This window comes from Equus przewalskii, chromosome 1 (assembly GCF_037783145.1).
Source record: "Equus przewalskii isolate Varuska chromosome 1, EquPr2, whole genome shotgun sequence".
In the NCBI taxonomy this organism is placed as follows: Eukaryota; Metazoa; Chordata; class Mammalia; order Perissodactyla; family Equidae; genus Equus; species Equus przewalskii.
The window spans coordinates 47,482,351-47,501,690 of record NC_091831.1 but is presented as its reverse complement, the minus strand read 5'-3'; the positions used below and the strand labels follow the sequence as shown (position 1 = coordinate 47,501,690).

At 35.9% G+C, this 19,340-nt stretch overlaps 1 long non-coding RNA gene across 1 annotated transcript in view; it reads left to right on the top strand.

The window, feature by feature from the left end:
* Positions 1-1,442, top strand: part of LOC139082034 (uncharacterized) — a 180,116-nt gene extending 178,674 nt beyond the window's left edge. The window contains exon 3 of the long non-coding RNA XR_011537694.1: positions 1,387-1,442. This is a non-coding gene — a long non-coding RNA (uncharacterized lncRNA). The remainder of the gene's footprint in view (positions 1-1,386) is intronic.
* The last annotated feature ends 17,898 nt before the right edge of the window (positions 1,443-19,340 follow it).

Genomic DNA, 19,340 nt, shown 5'->3' with positions numbered 1-19,340 from the left:
GCTGTTCTGGTAGCCCCAAATTCTGACCTCTAGCTCCTTAGATGAATAATACTGCTGCTGTCTGCAGATAAAGACATATGCTCTCCAGAGAAATTTCTTTTTTCAGTGACTATCTCTTTCAACTTTCCTACCAGTTGGATGAGGTTTGAATCCCAGCTCTGGCACCTACCTGTTAGTGGGGCTGTCTCAGGTCAGGCACTTAACACTTCCGAACCTTAGTCTCTCTTTTGCAAAATAGAGGAAATATAATCTACCAGGATGAGTTGATTTTAGGATTCAAGATTATTAAATATATATGCATATATTTACACACACATGTGTGTGCGCATGTATATATATATATATATATAAATATATATTATCTATGATATATGTATCTAATTCAAAAGAAATAAAAGATGCAGCATTATCTTTATAGAAGAAGTGAAATCTAATTGAGACTATCATGTAGAGATCAACCTACATTTAAAATATAATCTAATGGTATGGGTTTTAAGGGGCAAAGAAACAAAATGAGAAAAGGGCAGCCTGACTACAATAAGCAAATATAAACAGGCACTGAATAAGCACTTATTGAGTATGTGAAAGAATAAATATGTCATTAAATGTTCAATTCAAAGAGAATCAAAATAACATTGCTAAAAGTAAGAGTATTTAGCACTCTTTTCCTTTTTGCAGTTGACAGCATAAGATCAACTTAATTTCACCTAAATTTTTGACAAATAGGGGAAATACTGAATATCTTGATGTGCAATCTTCCTTGAATGATATTTTATATCCTAAAACTAATTAAAACCTTAAAAGTTTACCTTATCCTTCATTTTATCCCGATGAATAATTGTCATCCCCAGTTTATAGCCAAGGCTTGTTAAGTATTTTTTCTGTAGGAAATCTCTTAATAAGTCATCACTAGAGATGGAACTAATTTCTTTCAGTGAGCAACTTTTCCATTGTCTTGCTTATAAATATGTCTTAACACTTTTGGGGCTTTGGGTAATAATTTATGTATGGAAAGTAATTTTTTAAGTTTGTGCTCTATGCTTTCTCAAAAGGGATAAAGGTGAAGTATTTCAGGGAATTTGCAGCCATAAATTAGAAAGAAACGTCCCAAGTGCAAATACCTTCCTTTTCCCCAGACAAGATTCCTCCTCACAAAGCTTATCGATATGGCATCTCTAGAAACAAGACCAGCCTCGTCCCTTATGGAAAGAGAGTAACAAAAATGTCACTCTAAAAGCAGAACACTTTAATCTTTGTGCCATGTGTGTGAAGAAGTAACTGTTGGCATAGGTGCCTTACAGTGTGAGAGCTTTGGGAGAAAAAAGACATCAGAGCTAGAATTAGAACTTAACAGACTATTTCTTTTTATCTCTCTGTCTATTTTAGGAGGAGAAGGAAATAATAGATCTTCCACTGGAGGAAGAGCGACTTGCAGAGGTAGCAAAATGATATACGTTATCTAGTATTTTTATTTTTGAGAATGTCTCATGTGTTATGAACTCGTTGGCATAGTTAGGTCATTTATGGTGTTCCTTTGTGCTGCTGACATTATTTTTAAAAGATGACTAATGATTATAGCATTAATCGTAGTACCAAGAATTGGTTTATTGCCTGGGCTTTGGATCAATTTAATAGGAACAATTTCTCTTAAGTACAGAGAACAGAAATGCTTTTGCGTGAAGGTGAAAATTAGAGGTACTGATAAATCTATTCAACATTGCATTGCTAGAGGGCGAACATTTTAGCTAGGAACTTTGTACCAGATGGCTAAGAGTTCTACAGTAAACCCACTATAGAGTTTCTAGTGTATTTCTCAGTGAATTCTCAATTTACCATTCTGAACTTATAAAGGAGTAGCTCTGTCAGAATGGAAGAAAAATTAGGAATAATAGACTTGTAAGTTGTTAGAGTCTAAAGTACTTTCTTTTAAACATCATTGAGCCTCTTTCTCTCATTTTACACTTAAAGACACTTCATCCTGTGGAGATGGAGAAGGTGAATAAGATCATCCGAAATCATGTGGTGAAGGCAGGTTCAGAACCTGGTCTCCTCTTGAGCATCAATCCAGACCTGAATCTCCAGCAAGGTGTTTCATTTAAAGAACGGCAAAGCCAAAATCTTTTCAAATGCAGAAGGCACTGGCAAGGTCAAGGCCATTGTTAGAAGCATTGCCCTCTCATTTCTTAGAAGCAAATTTTGATTGGGCTAGAAATACATGGTTCTCTTCTTTGTTGTTTTAATTTCAAAATGCTTTGTCCTTCCTTTTTTTGTCTTCCCTTTGCTTTTTCTCAGCGTACTGCTTTCCTTATTGGGTTTCTCGTGACCCAGGAGCCTATATCTAAGGCAGGCTTAGAGCTAGAATGCTATTGTATATGTAAAATAACGCAGATAAACAAAATGACTAAAATTATGGAAATAATTGGATTTTCTCTTTGAATCTCTTTGGGTTTCTTTTTGCCACTTAGATTTTCAGCTTCCAACATAGAACTCATTTTTATTAGTCTTTAAAATCCCATAAACCTGAGTAGCACTTTTCTAATCTATCTTTGCTGCTACCATTCCAAGCTCTGCCCTACCTGCTGCCACCTGTTCTTAATATTGTATTCTGATTTATAAATGTAGTCTGTATATTTAATTAAAAGCTGCCCAAATATTTTGTTCAAAAATGCGTAAAATATATTTAGCTATCAATGACATGAATTTCTTAAGTGGAAGGTTTTTTGTTTTTTTTTTTTTACTGAGGAAGATTAGCCCTCAGGTAACATCTGTGCCAATCCTCCTCTACTTTTTATATGTAGGTAGCTGCCACAGCATGGCTGATGAGTGATGTCAGTCCAGGACCAGGATCTGAACCTGCAAACCCAGGCTGCTGAAGTGGCATGCGCCAAACTGAACCATTATGCCACAGAGCTGGCCCCAGTGCAAGGTTTTTTAAAATAAAATCATCTTTGTATGCCAGACATCTAATATTGACTCTGATAAATAGAAGTTGTTCAGTAGGTGTCTCGATATCCTCATACATCTGCATATGATTTTCATGCTATCTTTTTGTATTTGTATGCATTAAAAAATTCAGATAGACGAGGTGCTGGCCTGGTGGTGTAGTGGTTAAGTTTGTGTGCTCTGCTCCAGTGGCCTGGGGTTTGTGAGTTTGGGTCCTGGGCACGGACCTACACACTGCTCATCAGGCTGTGCTGTGGCGGCATCCCACACACAAAAAATAGAGGAAGATTGGCATAGATGTTAGCCCTGAGGTAACATCTATGCCAATCTTCCTCACACACGCACAAAAAAAAGCAAATAGACTCATTAAAAGTCCTATATAACTATGTATTTTTAACATGTGGTATCATTTCCAAAAATTGGAAAGTACATAAGTACATTAGTAGACAATTTAACTAGGTCGCATGAACTTTCATATATATATGCATTTTGTTTCCCAGAGGTATGAATATCCTCACCCTGTTTCTTGATTCATGTTGAAATAATTGCATTCATTTTGTAAAACTAAATTGCTTCTCTGCAAAGATATAACATTAAATGTATTGTTCATTTAGTTTTTAAATTGGTGATTTAAAACATGCTTTTTGTTTTCTTTTTAAAGATTGGCACCTGAGCTAACAACTGTTGCCAATTTTCTTCTTCTTCTTTTTTTTTCTTCCCAAATCCCCCCAGTACATAGTTGTATTTTCAGTTGTGGGTCCTTCTAGTTGTGGCATGTGGGATGCCCCCTCAGCGTGGTCTGAGGAGTGGTGCCATGTCCGTGCCCAGGATCCAAACCAGCAAAACCCTGGTCCACCAAAGTGGAGTGCGAACTTAACCACTTGGCCATGGGGCCAGCCCCCTTTGCTTTTCTTATAATTGTCGTTCTGAGGAAGTAAATGCTATGCATGAATCCACGAATCCTTACACAAACACAGATACACACTTGTCTTCTCTTCTGCACAACTGAGTATTTTATTTAAAGTTTTGGTAAAACAAGAGGATGGACAAAGTAGAGAAAAACTATTAATGAAACTTATGCTTCCCTTTAGTGCTAATACAAATGGTTAGATATTTTATTTTAATGTCCTTCTATGTTTTCTCTTTCTGAACATAGCAATAAGATAAAACATTCTATATATCTACAATAGGAAACTGAATTATATCCCCAGAGGCAAAAAAAAAAAAAAAAAAAAGGCAATGTAATGGTTGTAGAAGAATCAAAAATTAAATAGCCAATTACTAAACAAATGAAAAAGAATGTGATCTCCAGGGGTCTGATTAGATAATGGTGGGTAATAGATAATTCAAATCGATAAAGTATAGACTTAATATGTGTGCCCACATATTATGCCAATTAGCATGGGATTCCTTGTAACGAATAGTATAATGTGAAAAAACCTGAACTGTTTTTGTTCCTGTGTAATTGATATACTGATAATACCAATGGTATTTAGATTAAGTGTTCTATAGTCAACATTTCACTTGGTCCTTAAAGTAATTCTATGAAATGGATAAAGTTATCACAGAGATCTTTTTTACAGAGAAAAAACCCAATGCTTAGAGAATTCAAATAAGCTGCCAAAATCCTGCTGCTAGAAGGAGTAGGGCCCATGAATCTCCACATATAATGGCACATGTTGTGTGTCCAGTGCCCAAACACAGGGCACAACTTGCACAACTACATAGAAATTTACTCCGCAAGACAGTAGAATGCAGAAACTTCATGCAAAGAAAATAACTTCCACTAGATGATAAGATTTTGTATTTCTGGTATCACCAAGTCTAAGTTGATATTTAAAGCTTGGAATTTTAGCTTAGCTGAAAGCAGCAGAAGTAGAGAAGGGAAATGTGGCAGGAAGATGGAGAAAATACAAAATAAACCTCTATTGGTAGCAAAATCATGGGTCTCAGTTTAGAAGTTGCTTCCTTAATTATGCTCCTCCCGAGTCCTCAGTGTCTGGGTGAATACCTTTTAGTGCTTTCATAAGAGACAGTTTCTCTATGACAGCCTACGTCACCCTACAGGGAATTGCCTGCACATGTGTGTTGCCTCCAGTTGACTGTAATTTTTGTAAAGACAGTGACCCACTCAGGCCTTGTGCCCAAAGCCTAGAGAAAGAGAGAAATTGACCAGAGAGAAAGACAATAACATATCAAAGACTATGGATAAATATTTCTGAACTTTATTTAAATTGAGTTTTAATGGTATTATGAACGACTAGAAAGAAATATGACCTCAATTAGCAACAAAATGAACTTCATATTTTAGCATGTCCCCTTTTCCTTTTTAGTCATTATTTAGTGAAAAGCATTAAGTGTACTTAATTAAAGTGGGAGATAAAGTAATATTTTTAATATAAGACACTATTGAATCTTCTCGACACATCACTGAATTTATCTCTCTGTTTCTAAAATATCTTAAATGATTCTTTTTCTGAAATGTCTTCCAGGTTTGATAAAAGGAACTAAAATAAGGATAATGTATTAGTTGGGCTGCGTGGAGGAGCACATCTTGCTGGATTCCTGTATTCCACAAAACACTAAAATGAAATTAAAGCTATAAAAAAAGGTTTCAGACCACAATGCAAAAGAAAACAGGAAAGGAGACAATAACAGCGGAGAAAGAAGGCGTTGGCAACTCAAAGATGGAAAATAAATAGAGCTATAGTCATAGGCTTGCCAGTCTAGAGAAATCTGAACGTTAAATGCCTGAATTGGGGTGAAACAAGAAAAAGCTAGCTTATTTGTGAAGAAAAATAGAAAATCAGGAATTGGGAAACTAGGAAAATTTGAAGCATGTTGATTCCTAGTCTCCAGAAATCTTTAACCCCTGCCACCAGGTAACTACCCTTCCCTGTCTAGCAAAACACGGAGGGCTGACTTTCAGATGTTCTGGCCTTAGTGACATCAATATCAGCTGAGATTGTAGATGAGGGACCAACCCACAAACAGGAGAATTATGTCAAAGTCAATAGCGTCATCTAAGAACTTGTTAAAAATGAAAAATACAGGGCCAGCCCTGGTTGCCCTAGTGGTTTAGTTTGGCACATTCCGCTTCAGCGGCCCAGGTTCAGTTCCCAGGTGCAGACCTACACCACTCATCTATCAGTGGCCGTGCTGTGACAGTGGCTCACATACAAAATAAAGGAAGATTGACAACAGATGTTAGCTCAGAGTGAATCTTCCTCAGCAAAAGAATATTACTGAGTCCCACTCGAGACCTACTGAATCAGAAACTCTGAGGTTGGATGCCAGCAACCTGGGTTTGAACAATCCTTCCACATGATTCTGACATACTCTAAAGTTTGAGAACTGCTAATTCAGAGCACGCCATCACTAGTTTAGCTCAAATTTTGAAAAAGACAAAACATCTTGTACCAGTGGAAGGGGAAAATGTTGTTACATTTATTTTAAAAAGCTATAATCCTTGTTCTCAATGAATGGAGAAAAAGATCTCTATGTAAAAAGGTTTTCTTGTTTATTTATCATTCTTCTGTGATAATGTAAAAGGATTCCTGACAGCTACAGCAGATGCTACTTATTAATGGATTGTATTTTATTTAAAGGTGCTTGAGAAAACTTTTAGGGGTGATGAATATGTTCATTATTTTGATGGGGCTGATGATGGTTTCAAGGTGATGTATGTATTGCAAAACTGACAAATTGTACACTTTAAATACATGCATTTCTTATATGTCAGTTACACCTCAGTAAAGATGTTTACAAAAGGTCGGGTGGGATTTCCTCTTTTTTAAGGCTGAATAATGTTCCATTGTATGTATATTCCACATTATCTTTATCTGTTCATTCACTTGTGGACAATTAGATTGCTTCCACTTCTTGGCTAGTGTGAATATTGCTGCCGTCAACCTGGGAGTGCAGATACCTCTTCAAGATTCCTATTTCAGTTCTTTTGGATAAATACCCAAAAGCAGAATTTCTAGATCATATGGTAGCTTCTATTTTTAATTTTCTAAGGAACCTCCGTACTGATTTCCATAGCAGCTGCACCATTTTACATTTCCACTAACAGTGCACAAGGGTTTCCAATTTCTTCACATCCTTGCCAACAATTGTTAACTTTTTTTTATAATGGCCATCCTGAAAGGTGCGAGGTAATATCTCTTTACGGTTTTCACTTGCGTTTCCCTGATGATTAGTGATGTAAACATCTTTTCATATACCTGTTGGCCATTTGTATGAACCTTAAGGATGTTATGCTAAGTGAAATAAGCCAGTCACAGAAAGAGAAATACTATATGATTCCACTTATATGGCATCTAAAATATTCCAACTCATAAAAGCAACAATTAGAAAAGGTAGAATGGAGGCAGAACTACTGAACCACAAATCAGCATGAATGACTCTAACAATCATTGTGTTTATACTCTTTTTAAAAAAATCATGTTCCAGTTATTATGATCGCCCATACAATTTCAGCACCCATACTTGCATTTGTGTTTACCATAATATTTATTCCAAGAGAAGGTGAAATGGTATTATTGCATAATCTGTTTAGTGGTTTAAATAGAGAGAAATTATGCAAGGATTGTGACATCCGAACTCAAATAGGAACCGAAGCTGCATCTTTTGTTTCCAGATTTACATATGTTCAACTTGGCTCTCTTTCTTTGCTCCTATCACCTTTCAACAGTTTATTAGTCATAAGTATATCACTAAGATGGTCAGTGAAGACATTTTTTTGCCTTGATGATTATGTATCAGTTGAAGGCAGAATTTTTTAATGGTACAATAAGGAATAAATCTTTAAGAAAACAAAAATCTTTTAAAGGGTTATTAAATGAAATACTATTAAAATTCATATTGAAGATGGCTCTTTACGAAAGTTTTCATTAAGTGTGATGTCTGATTATAGGAGACTAGCAAACTAAGCCTTTAGATAATTTAATACTATTTTGCCTAACATTGTTATGGCCACAGACTTCTTTATATTAGAATTACTGAAGAAAATGTGTAGGAAAAAATTAACTATAAATCCATCCTGAGGCTAAATGTTTCTATTATGACCCATAATAGCAGTGATTTTGACCAAAAAAATCATCCATCAGGCTAAATTGATGTGCTTAATGTGGATTTCATGGGTTTGAAGCTAATTTCTAAGTGTGTTTTAGTTTTATATATGTGAAGGAGTCCTAAGCTTAGGAAATTTTACTTAGACACAAAAATTAAACCTAAGAAGAGATGTTCAGCCACATTTGTAGCCCATGGTATTAAGAATAAAATAACAGTACAAAAACTTGGAAAGATTTTTAACTGGCAGTGAATTTTAAATTTGTTTGATTACAAATTTTCATACAGATGATAACTTTTTTTAGATATTTCAAGGCACAACTAAATTAAATATTTAAAAATGTTTAAGTAACAATGTCACAATAACAAAAATACCAGTATCCTAGTACTTTCAAGTAACATGTTTATAGGAATAGGGTATACAAAAAATTAGTGTTTCAAGAACCATAACTCTCTTCAATATTTCTTTTACATTGGTAGTGTGTCTTTTTTACAGCAGCTTTCTTATAATCTCATTTATATGAAATAAGATGCACCTATTTTAAGTGTGTAGCTCTGCTTCCTTTCCTTTCCCTTAACAGGTATTATTTTACAGCAAACCATTTGCGTTCTTATTCTATCTGAGCACCTGCTTCCCAGAGATCCCAACTGGTTAAAGGAGCTAAGATGATAAATGATTTATGCCTCACTGCTCCCTGAAACCACAGGATGAGGCAAATTTGCCAAGTGCCTTAATACGAAACAGGCCATCCTTTTGTGCAGAAATTATATATGAAAAGGTCAAATGTGGGCCTTGACAACTTCTTCCCGGTTATGTATGTACCCACCAGGGTCTAGAGTCTAATATTTGGCTCTGCTAGATTCCTGTGAAATATTCCAGACTATGATGGGCAAGAGAGAAACCAAATGTTTGAATACATTTCCATGAATAAGCCCCAATAAATGCTATTCAAGGCTTAATGTTGTCAGCTTATAATTCATCCTTGTTGGCTCAACATCCAGTAACTCTCAAGAAATTTTTTGTGACTTTTATTATATTGGGGATTAAAGTATTTTGCCAGATGCCATTATATTTATATCAATTTCCATATCCCTATTTACATCTAAATTTTTCTTAGGCCTTACTTACTATTGCTGCTAATGACTACTATATTATTACGGTTATTGTTATGAGTCTGATTTCTAAAAGGGCAATCTAAATAGAGAGAAATTCATATTCACACACAGTATAAACTCTCCAATTTGCAATACAGTTTAAATGCTATAGTGGATTTCAAATCCTTGTAGAATTAGCATTCATCAACATTTGACAGGTTGGAGAGTAATGCAATTTGTTTCAAATGCTCACAAAAATATTGACAGCCTCAATATTTAATAGACCCAACATAAAATAATTACTACCTACCACAAATGACACTTAGTCATATAGTTTAATTAATTATAAAAGAAGTAATGGTCAGGTACATTGTGTTTTATAATTCTTTGTAGCATAAATAAAATTAGGAAAAGTTAAGGGATTATAATGTACTATGTTCATAACAAATGCTTTTATTAAATAGTGAATTTCATTACCTCTTTGGCTAAATAATTAAGGCATTAATGCTAAACAGAAATTGTCACTTTAATGTTGTACCAAATGGGCCAGATTCCGTTTCTCTGGTACGTGATAGGAAAGATGAAGGAAATGAATCTTGCCTGATAGGAATTGTCGTGCAAAGGCTAAAATTGTTTAACAAGATTCACTCATGAACTGGAGATTTGAAATTTCTCATTTAAGTAGATATTGACCGTAACTGAAAGACTATATGAAATAATATAATGTTTACTGTATCACTTTTGTCTTCCTAACACTGATATGTTACTTGGTACATATTACCTTATATCATCATTTGTATCTAAATACATCATTCTATCTTGAAAATTATAGCAATGCTCTATTGGGGTAAAGCATCATTCATCAGGTCTTAGTAAAGTGCGCTACTCTTAGAGAATAAAACAGTTTTGGGGTTTGCAGTGATTATAATTATTTTGACTTTTTTCTATGGCAGAAGGTATTAATAAATTTTGCGCAAAGCCACTTGAGCATGATGTGACTTGTGAGGACCCTGGAGGAACAGGTTCCATCCTAAATAGCACTGTACAGGTTGTGGCTAGTTTCAGTGATTGGAAGTTTATTCATGTCGGTTCCTATTATAGTTTTTAAGGTACAGCATACGTCCAATCAATCCTTCAAATATTCTTTATAGGATAATTTAATAGTATCTATTATGCACTAATCATTGTGCCGGCTCAGGTGATTAAAAATACAAATCATCCATGGCTTCTGCCTCAAGTTGCTGACAAGCATTTCATAAATGAGAGCAATGTGATACAAGAAATGCCATAATTGATGTATGGTACAGAAAATGAAGAGTCAATGTGGGAGACATGCAAATGCTATTGTCAGGATGACAGTAAATGAAACCCAGGACGTCAGGTTTTTAGTGGTACTAGAGAGCAACTAATCCAGACTTGTAAGAGTGAATGTGCTAGGAGGGACCTCAATGATAAAATGGGGAACCAAAAAGGTACCTGATGTGTTTGTATATATTAGACAACTTTTATAGCTCTGTCACAGAGCTTTGAGGTTGGATTAAAAATGTGTACCTTGAAAGCCTACCATAGAAAAAAGTAGGCACGTTTTGATTTCAGTAAATATGAAGAGTTATGTATTGCAATCTTCAAAGATAGCAAAAGGTATGTTTACCAAATAACTTATTATTGACCTTGGTTCAGTTTTCTATATATGTCTGCACAAGAAATAGGTATTTCTCATTGTAAATTACTGAGGTGGATTTAATGTTCAAATTATTCTGTTGAGATGTCAGAAGAATGAGTTAATTCAGAATATGATCAGCTTTGAATAAGATACACACTAAGGCTTCAGTCTATAAGCAAAGCATGAAAACGTTCCAGAATACAGAAGAAATACCTACCTTGAGCTCTTTCATGACTATATACTTACTTTCTCCCATCACTGAGCCTCTTTTTGGCAGTTAATCTCATGTTTCAATTGATTCTAAGCTAATGGAGAACCAGAGTCTTACCTTATATTTCTTTAATGCCTCTTTACAGGGATTCCCGGGTCTAGGCTCATAGACAAATTTTAGTTGATTTAACATTATTCCCTCATGACTTGAAATGGAATGAGAGAGAAAATTAAGGAGTAGGGAAAGAATATTTTGAGATTTTTGTGAGTTTAAAGACACTTTTTACATATTCGATATTCAATGTATATGTATATTATCACAACACTCTAACAGTGAATGTTTATATAATAGCAATAGCAAACACACTTACCTAGTGCTTATTATTTGCAGGGATTTTTCCTATGCTTAGGGAATGTACAAGGCATCAGATAAATGCAAATTAAAAGCATCAGTATGAACAAAATAAAAAAGACTGACGCTAACAGGAAGGATGTGGAGCAACTACAATTCTTAAACACTTACTGGAAGTGTAAATTGGTACAACCACTTCGAAAAAATAATTGGCAGTATCTACTAAAGCTAAGCACACATACTTTCTACGACCACAAAATCCAGGTCATAGGTATACATTCCATTGAATGAGCATGAAAAGAAGTCTATAATAATATTCATAGCAGCATTATTTGTAATGGTCACAAAATGGAAACAATCTGAAAGTCTTAGTAAAATGAACAAATAAACTGTATTTCAGTTAAACGGCATATTACATAGCATTGAAACAAACAAAAGTTTGCTACACACTGTAACACAGATGAATCGCGCAGACTTAATATGAGCAGAAGAAGCTAGACATAAGAGAGTATATACTGTTATGTGATTCTATTTACATAAAGTTTAAAATATACAAAACAATGTTTACTACTAAAAATAAGTACAGTGGTTACCTTTTGGTAAAAGAGGGATAATTACTGTGAGGGGCATAGGAGGATTTGGGGGGTAATAGTAATGTTTTTTTAATCAATTACTTGATGGATCCACTTTATGAAAATTTTATTAAACTCTGCACTCATGGCTGGTGCGTGATTTGATATGTATATTTTATTTCAATAAAAAGTATGTTTAAACGTTCCACCATTTTATGGAAAAATTATATTAGCCTCATAATCTGAGAATGTCAACTTATAATATCGTTTACCCAATGAATATCATTTAAAAAGTGTATACACACTTTAAACAATTGATATGTTATCGATTCTTTCTTTCTTTCTTTTTTTTTTTTTGAGGAAGATTAGCCCTGAGCTGACATCTGCTGCCAATTCTCTTCTTTTTTCTGAGGAAGACTGGCCCTGATCTAACATCCATGCCCATCTTCCTCCACTTTATATGTGGGATGCCTACCACAGCATGGCCTTCTGAGCGGTGCTGTGTCTGCACCCGGGATCCAAACCAGCGAACCCTGGGCCGCCAAAGCAGAACACGTGCACTTGACCGCAGCACCACTGGGCCAGCCCCTCTTCTTTTTAATAAATATGGGAAAATGATAATGGAAAAAAATACTTATCATGAATAAACAGGAATAATTGTGTTCCAGGCATTCGAGAATTTGGACAATGTATTCAATAACTAAACATATCCTAAGTAATAAAATACATATTAAGTGGAGAAAATTGAAAAAGTGAATTTATTAAATATTTTCCGTAGATATACACACATATTTTACAACCTCCTAAAGGTGTTTTCCAAACAATATGTTTATCTAGATCAAGACAAAGGACTTTGACCTACAAGATTCTCATTGTTGGATTTGTGTAAGTATCCAGTGCTTTTATAGCTGGTTATATATATCATCAATTTTCCTTATCAGGAAAATTTTCCCCTTATCAGGAGTGTGGGTAGATAATAAGCCATGTCTTTTGCTACTTTTTCCATCTATAAATCTTCCTCTTTTTAACTAGAGATGGAGATGGCCTTAGCACAGGAAAAATAAGCAGCACCTTTCATCTTCACATTTGAGTAATGTCCTTCACGCGTGGGTCTTACCTCTTTACCCCATAGCTAGAATCGAAAAGTACCTTTGCTATTTGTTCTGGCATCTTGTCTTGATTTCCCCAGTGACTTGTTCTGCTATAGAGCTGTTTTGACTTAAAATAACTTACATTAGTGGATTAAGTGAGTAAATCGATACTCTAGTAGTCTCCTGAGAAAATGAAATACACAGTAAGCACATTTTGAGTTGTGTGTTGAAGGAGGCCGCAGTGATGGTATGGGGACTGGTAAGAGAATGAGAGAAGAAATAGGAGATGGAGAGAAGGGAAAAAGAGGGAGAGAGAAGGGTTGCACATCAAAAGTATAGCTGTAAGCTCTGAAACTAGGGAGAGCTGAATTCAAATCTCCATTTAGTAAAATTGTAGTAAAATTACTCCATTGTAGTAAAATTGTTAACATTTTGGGCAATTACATTTTAGTGTACTGAGAGGAAATGTGAAGTAGATAGCAAAAGTCACAGGTTCTTTATAATAGAAAGGATAGTGCCAAGGCGTTAAGTTCAGAAAAAATATAAAGGATTTTAAAACATTCTTTTTTATTCATCTTAATAATAATGCCCTCATTAAAATATACTAATTAATATATATGATTTTTCTCATCAGATTTCCTATCATTCTTTAGATAGACTTGCCACATGGGGGAGCTCTAGAAACACAGTTCCTAACAGTTTCCATTGCTAGAATGGCCCATCCACCTGGCAGTAGGTCTCAAAGGCATGAGATGTAGTTTTCAATATCTGGTAAAGCAGCAAAGGAAATTTTTTTCATATTTTATTACGAAAATATTTCTTATCTCACTGGTTATGTTTATGTAATGCTTCATGAATCTCGGGTGCATTTGCCCCTAAGAATCCCCGCCCTCCTAATAAAAGTTGACTTTCTGTTTGAGTGCCCATGTAAGGAACATTTTCAGAGCCTTTTCCCAAGAGCTACACAATAACTGTTTCAAAGTGAATACGAAATTTCACTCCTTTCAAGAATAGATTTTTTTAATTTTGATTTTCCATTTGTTCAATGAGTCTGAGAAGATGTTTCCATCTTAATAATGGAAAAATAATATCCATATCAATTATACACTTGAAAGAATTCTCTCTCCTTCCCCACTGGTTGTGCCATTTTCTGCCTCAGAGGAGACAGGTTGAGTAACACAGAACTCTTTTGTTTGATACATGGGGCCGTTAGAGCTTGATGAGCTGCAGACAAATGCTTTCTTCTTTCAGTTTTGAGTTATATACTTAACAACTTCTTTAGTACAAATGTGATCATTCTTTGAGCTTTGAGATCTTTGAAGCAAGACTATTAATGTGTAAATTTTAACTTTTTGTACTTGAAATAAAATAACTAACATACTTAAAAGAGCATTTGGAGGAAAAGAAAATTTATAACCATATTTTTGGATGCGTGTGTTTGAACAATAATAATTTTCATTAAAAATGAACGTAGCTTTTCTCTCCAACTCAGTTCCACGCAGAAGTTTACGCAGAGCTGGCAAATTTACACAGTGTGGCCTCTAAAAACCTATCTTACAGTGTCACCATGAAGCCTATTATTTTGATTTGCTATTCATTGTCTAGCAATTATTTCTCTTTTGTGCTATCTCAAATTTAAATTTAGATTTCAACTGTGAGATAGTTTTATATATTTTGAAAGCATTGTACATAAGGCAATATTTCCAAAAGAATTTGTGAGAAATAGATCAGAAGGTCTTATACTCTTAAATATGCTGGTATAAAAGTGTCAACAAATGAAAAAGGTAACACTAGGGTTTGGACCTACGGTAGACCAAATTCTAAGATGGCTTTCAAGATTGTTTGCCTTTATGCCCAGAACAGTGATTATAATGAGATATCAGGCCAGTGATTATGTTACCTCGTGTTTAAAGATGTAATTAAGGTTACTGATGATCAGTTATTTTAAGATTCTTCAGGTAGGCCTAATGCTACCAGCCAGGCCCTTTAACACTGGAGTGTTTTCTCTATCTGCTGGCAGAAGAAGACGTCAGACAGATTTCTAGCGCAAGAAAAACTCAGTGTGTCGTTTCTGGCTCTGAGATGGAGGGGGCCCTAGGGCTAAACCTGGAAGCAAAGGAATCTCTAGGAGTCTAGAGGGAACAGAGGCTGGGAAGAAAATGGGGAGTCGAATTTGTCAACCAAGAATTGCACTCGGACACTTGATCGAGATTTAAAAAAAAAAAAAAGATTAGAATTTTATTCAGGGCGTTTGTGAAAATTATACAACCCGGGAAACACAGCCTCAAGAGGACCCTGGGTCTGTGCACCGAGTTGCTGGGGCCAGGAAGCAAGGTAACAGAGGAAGAGCTGCCGAGTTCGCAAGATAGTTCTTGGCATTCGACCATTGGTGGGATTAGAGTTCAAAGCTACAAGTGCACAGAGATTGGTCAGTTTTCAGATGTTCTGACGGCAAGATGTAAGCATGGAAAGTCACCAGATATTCATTTGCAGATAAAGCCGCTTTACAGGAACTGGTCCGGCACAAAGTTCCACAGTTTACTTGGGGTTTCGTGGAGAAATCCTGAGCCTTCATGAAAGCTCACATCCTTCTAAGGGCTGCCCTAATAAGTTTGTCCTTATTAGCCATTGTGACTCCATCATGTCTGATTTTGTTCCACATTGTTTCATAAATCCTACAACCTCAAGGAAGTGAATTCTGCCCCAAACCTGAATGAACTTGGAGGCAGATTTTTTATTCTCAAGATAGGAGCACATCGTGGCTGATTATCTTGCTTTTTGTTTTATGATACTCCGAGCAAGGACCTAGTCAAGCCCTGGACATCTGACCTACAGAACTGTGAGCAAATAAATGGTTTTTTGTTTCTTAACTTTTTATTTTGCGATAATTGTAAATTCAGAGTAACTTGTAAGAAAATAATAGAGAAAGATTCCATGTACCTGTTTACTCAGATTCCCACAACTGTAACAGCTTGCAAAACTATACAATATCACAACCAGGATATTGATGTTGGTGACAATCCATTGATTTTATTCAAATTTTGCTAGTTTCACTTGTACTTCTGTATCTACCACAAGTCAAATTACAGATGACTATTATCTCCATCACTAGAAGGATCCCTCATGATGCTCTTCTGTAACCATACTCACCTCACTCTTGCAACCCCCCCTCCTCCTAACCCTTGGCAACCACTAAAATTGTGTCATTTTTGATAATGTTACATACACAGAATCATACACTATGTACCTTTTGGGATTGGCTCTTTTGCATTCCATGTGCTTTCCTTGAGATTTCTCCAAGCTGTTTGATTAATAGTTTATTTTTATTGGTAAGTAGTATTTCATGATATGGATGTACATAGTTTGTTTAACCATTACCCGTTGGAAGATATCTGGGATGTTTCCGGTTTTTAACTGTTACAAATAAAACTGCTATATGTGTGCACAGGTTTGTGTGTACATATAAATGGATTAGTTCCTCTGGCTCATGTAGCAAATTACTAAGACTGGGTGGCTTAAAATGGCAGAAACTTATTCTCTTATGGTTCTGGAAGCCAGAAATCCGAAATCAGTGAATTGGGCTCAAATAGAAGTGTCAGCAGCTCCAACCCCCTCCAGAGGCTCTAGGGGAGAATCTATTCCTCGCCTCTTCCAGTTTCTGGTGGGTGTTTGTACACTTTGATTTGTGACCACATCACTCCAGTCTCTGCCTCTGTGGTCACATTGCTCCCTCCTCTTCTCAAAATCCTTAACTTCATCAAACCTGCAAAGACTTTTTTTCCAAATAAGGTGAGATTTCCAGGTTCCTGGAATTAGCGTGTGGATATCTTTGGGAGGGTGGGGAAGCAGTTTTTAGCCTGCTACAATGTTTTAATTTCTCTGAGGTAAATGCTCAAGGGTGCGGTTTCGGGGTCATGTGATAATTGCATATTTAGTTTTATAAGAAATTGTCAAGCTGTCTTCCAGAATGGCTGTACAATTTTACCTTCCCACCAGCAATGTATGAGTGATCCAGGTTCTCTGCGTTTTATGTTTTTTAAGCTATTAATTTTGTGGTAATTTGTTATACAGCAACAGAAAGCTAATAAATTATCTTAACCAAATTAGTATATTAGCATGGGCAAAAAATTTTCACCTTTTAATATGTCCAAGATATCAAAAGTGTTAAAATGAAAACGCAGATAACCAATCAGAATGGCTTTTAAGGCAAATAAAGCAGGAATAACTCTAATAGTTAAACAAGATGATAGTATGTGGAAAATATTTCTCACTATTTTAGATATATGCATATGAAAAAGTTACAGTAGCATAGAATATGAAAATGGCAGTGGATCAGATTCTTTTTTCTTTTTTTTACTCGTCAACACACTCCAGTATGGCATCTACCCCATCACTCCAGCAAAAGAGCTCTCACATCTTGTTAACTTCAACCAGTAATTTTCAGTCATTTTCTTTGATCTCTCAGCCCATCTGGCAATGTGAACATCCCGTTTTTGAAACAGTCTCTTGAGCATCCTCTAGCACACATCGCCTTCCTGTTTGTTTTTTAGCGCTCCAGATACTTCTCTCCTTTTATAGGCACATGCTTCCTCTATCAGTCTATCAAATGCGGAGTCACTCTGCTATTGGCCTTTTTCTCTCTCTCTCTACTAAATTTCTCGATGGTGTCACCCACGTACAGGGCTTTGAATTCCTCTACACCAATGACTATGGAATTTACGTCTTCTTTCTTCAAAGCTCCAAACCCACACAACCAAATGCATTTTTAACACCTACACTTGAATAACACCGAAAACTCAGTATTCAACTAATAATGACTAACAATCTGAGTAATAGTAAAAGTCCAAAACAAAGACTAATGATCTTCCCTTTGGCAATCTCAAACCTGCTTATCTAACACTAATCCTTTTCTGGGAAAATTGCAACTGGTCCTGTCAGTTCCTTACAGGGTAATAAACCTGGGAATCATCATTGGTACATTGGTTACCCAAACCCTCACCTGCATTTACAATCTATTATCAAGTTGTGTGGATTTTAGTAGCTTAATTTAGCCAGTTATTCACATGTCCACTGCCATGTCTCCATCAGAGTGATATGAAACACAAACTCACCTTATCCTTCCTTGGGACCACTTAAATAATGTCTTCCCTGTCCTTATTGTGTCCACTTTTAACTTCTTCCAATCTTGTATTTACTAAGCATCCAGGGTGATCTTTTTAATATTGAAATATGACTGCCACCCACATGTAAGTGCTATTCAATAGCTTTCTGTTATTCTTAAGATAAAAACTGACATCCGTAACCTGGCTTATAGGATCTGGCACAGTCTTTTCCTCATGCCATATGCTTTTATTGAATACTTATTTTAGCATTTACAGTGTCACAAAATAGTGAGCAAAAATATATCTAAGACCTGCCCCCTTGAAGCTTGCCAGTTAATGGGAGGCACAGACAATAATCAAATAATTTTACAGTCAAATATAAGTTGCAACTGGGTCAAGTGTTACAAAGTGTACACAGGCCTAGGCCTATGAGACATGAAAACTGGAAAGTGGAATAATTGGATTTTAGCCACTGCCAAATGCCAAGGGACACTCCTCCGTCAGTTTACATGAACATTTCATTTCATTTTATTTTTTGCATTAATAATTCTGCTAATTCTTGATTATGATATATATCAAACAAAAACTGCATAAAATAAATATATGCAGTTTAAGGAATAATAACAAAGTAAATACCCATGTATTACCACAAGGTAAAGAAAGAGTACTGGTTTCTTGGAAGTCCCCTTTGTAGCCGCCCCTGACACAGGAAGGGTTAATAATCACTGGAAAAAGCTTGCCAACAAACTGTGACCCGGAGGTAAGAAGGCCAGTTAGCCAACGAAGGGTAAGACTCCCTGGGGGGGCAACCTAGGCCAGGCAGTGGCCGCCCGGGGGCACAGATGGAGAAACGATATCGATATCGGGGAGCGGGAGGGACTGTTGCCTAAGAGACCTTGCCTGCTCCGAGATAAAAATATAGGAGCACAGCAGTAACATGATAATATCAAAACACAGGCCAAGGGAGGGCTCCTTGAGAAATCACTAAGAATTCTTGGCATTCGCTAATTACTTCATCCAGAACACCTGTGTATGTTTAGCAGATGTAAACTATGTATATATTGAAACGCTGGTTACAATAAACTCAGAGTGGCCATCAGCCCTCTCCGCATCTATCCTGATGTGTACATTGGATTGCAACACCGACACCCTTTGAGTATAACACTAGTTATTTCTACTCCCTCCTTGTCCCTTCTAGAGGTAACCACTATGCTAATTTCTTGTTAATTAATCCTTTGC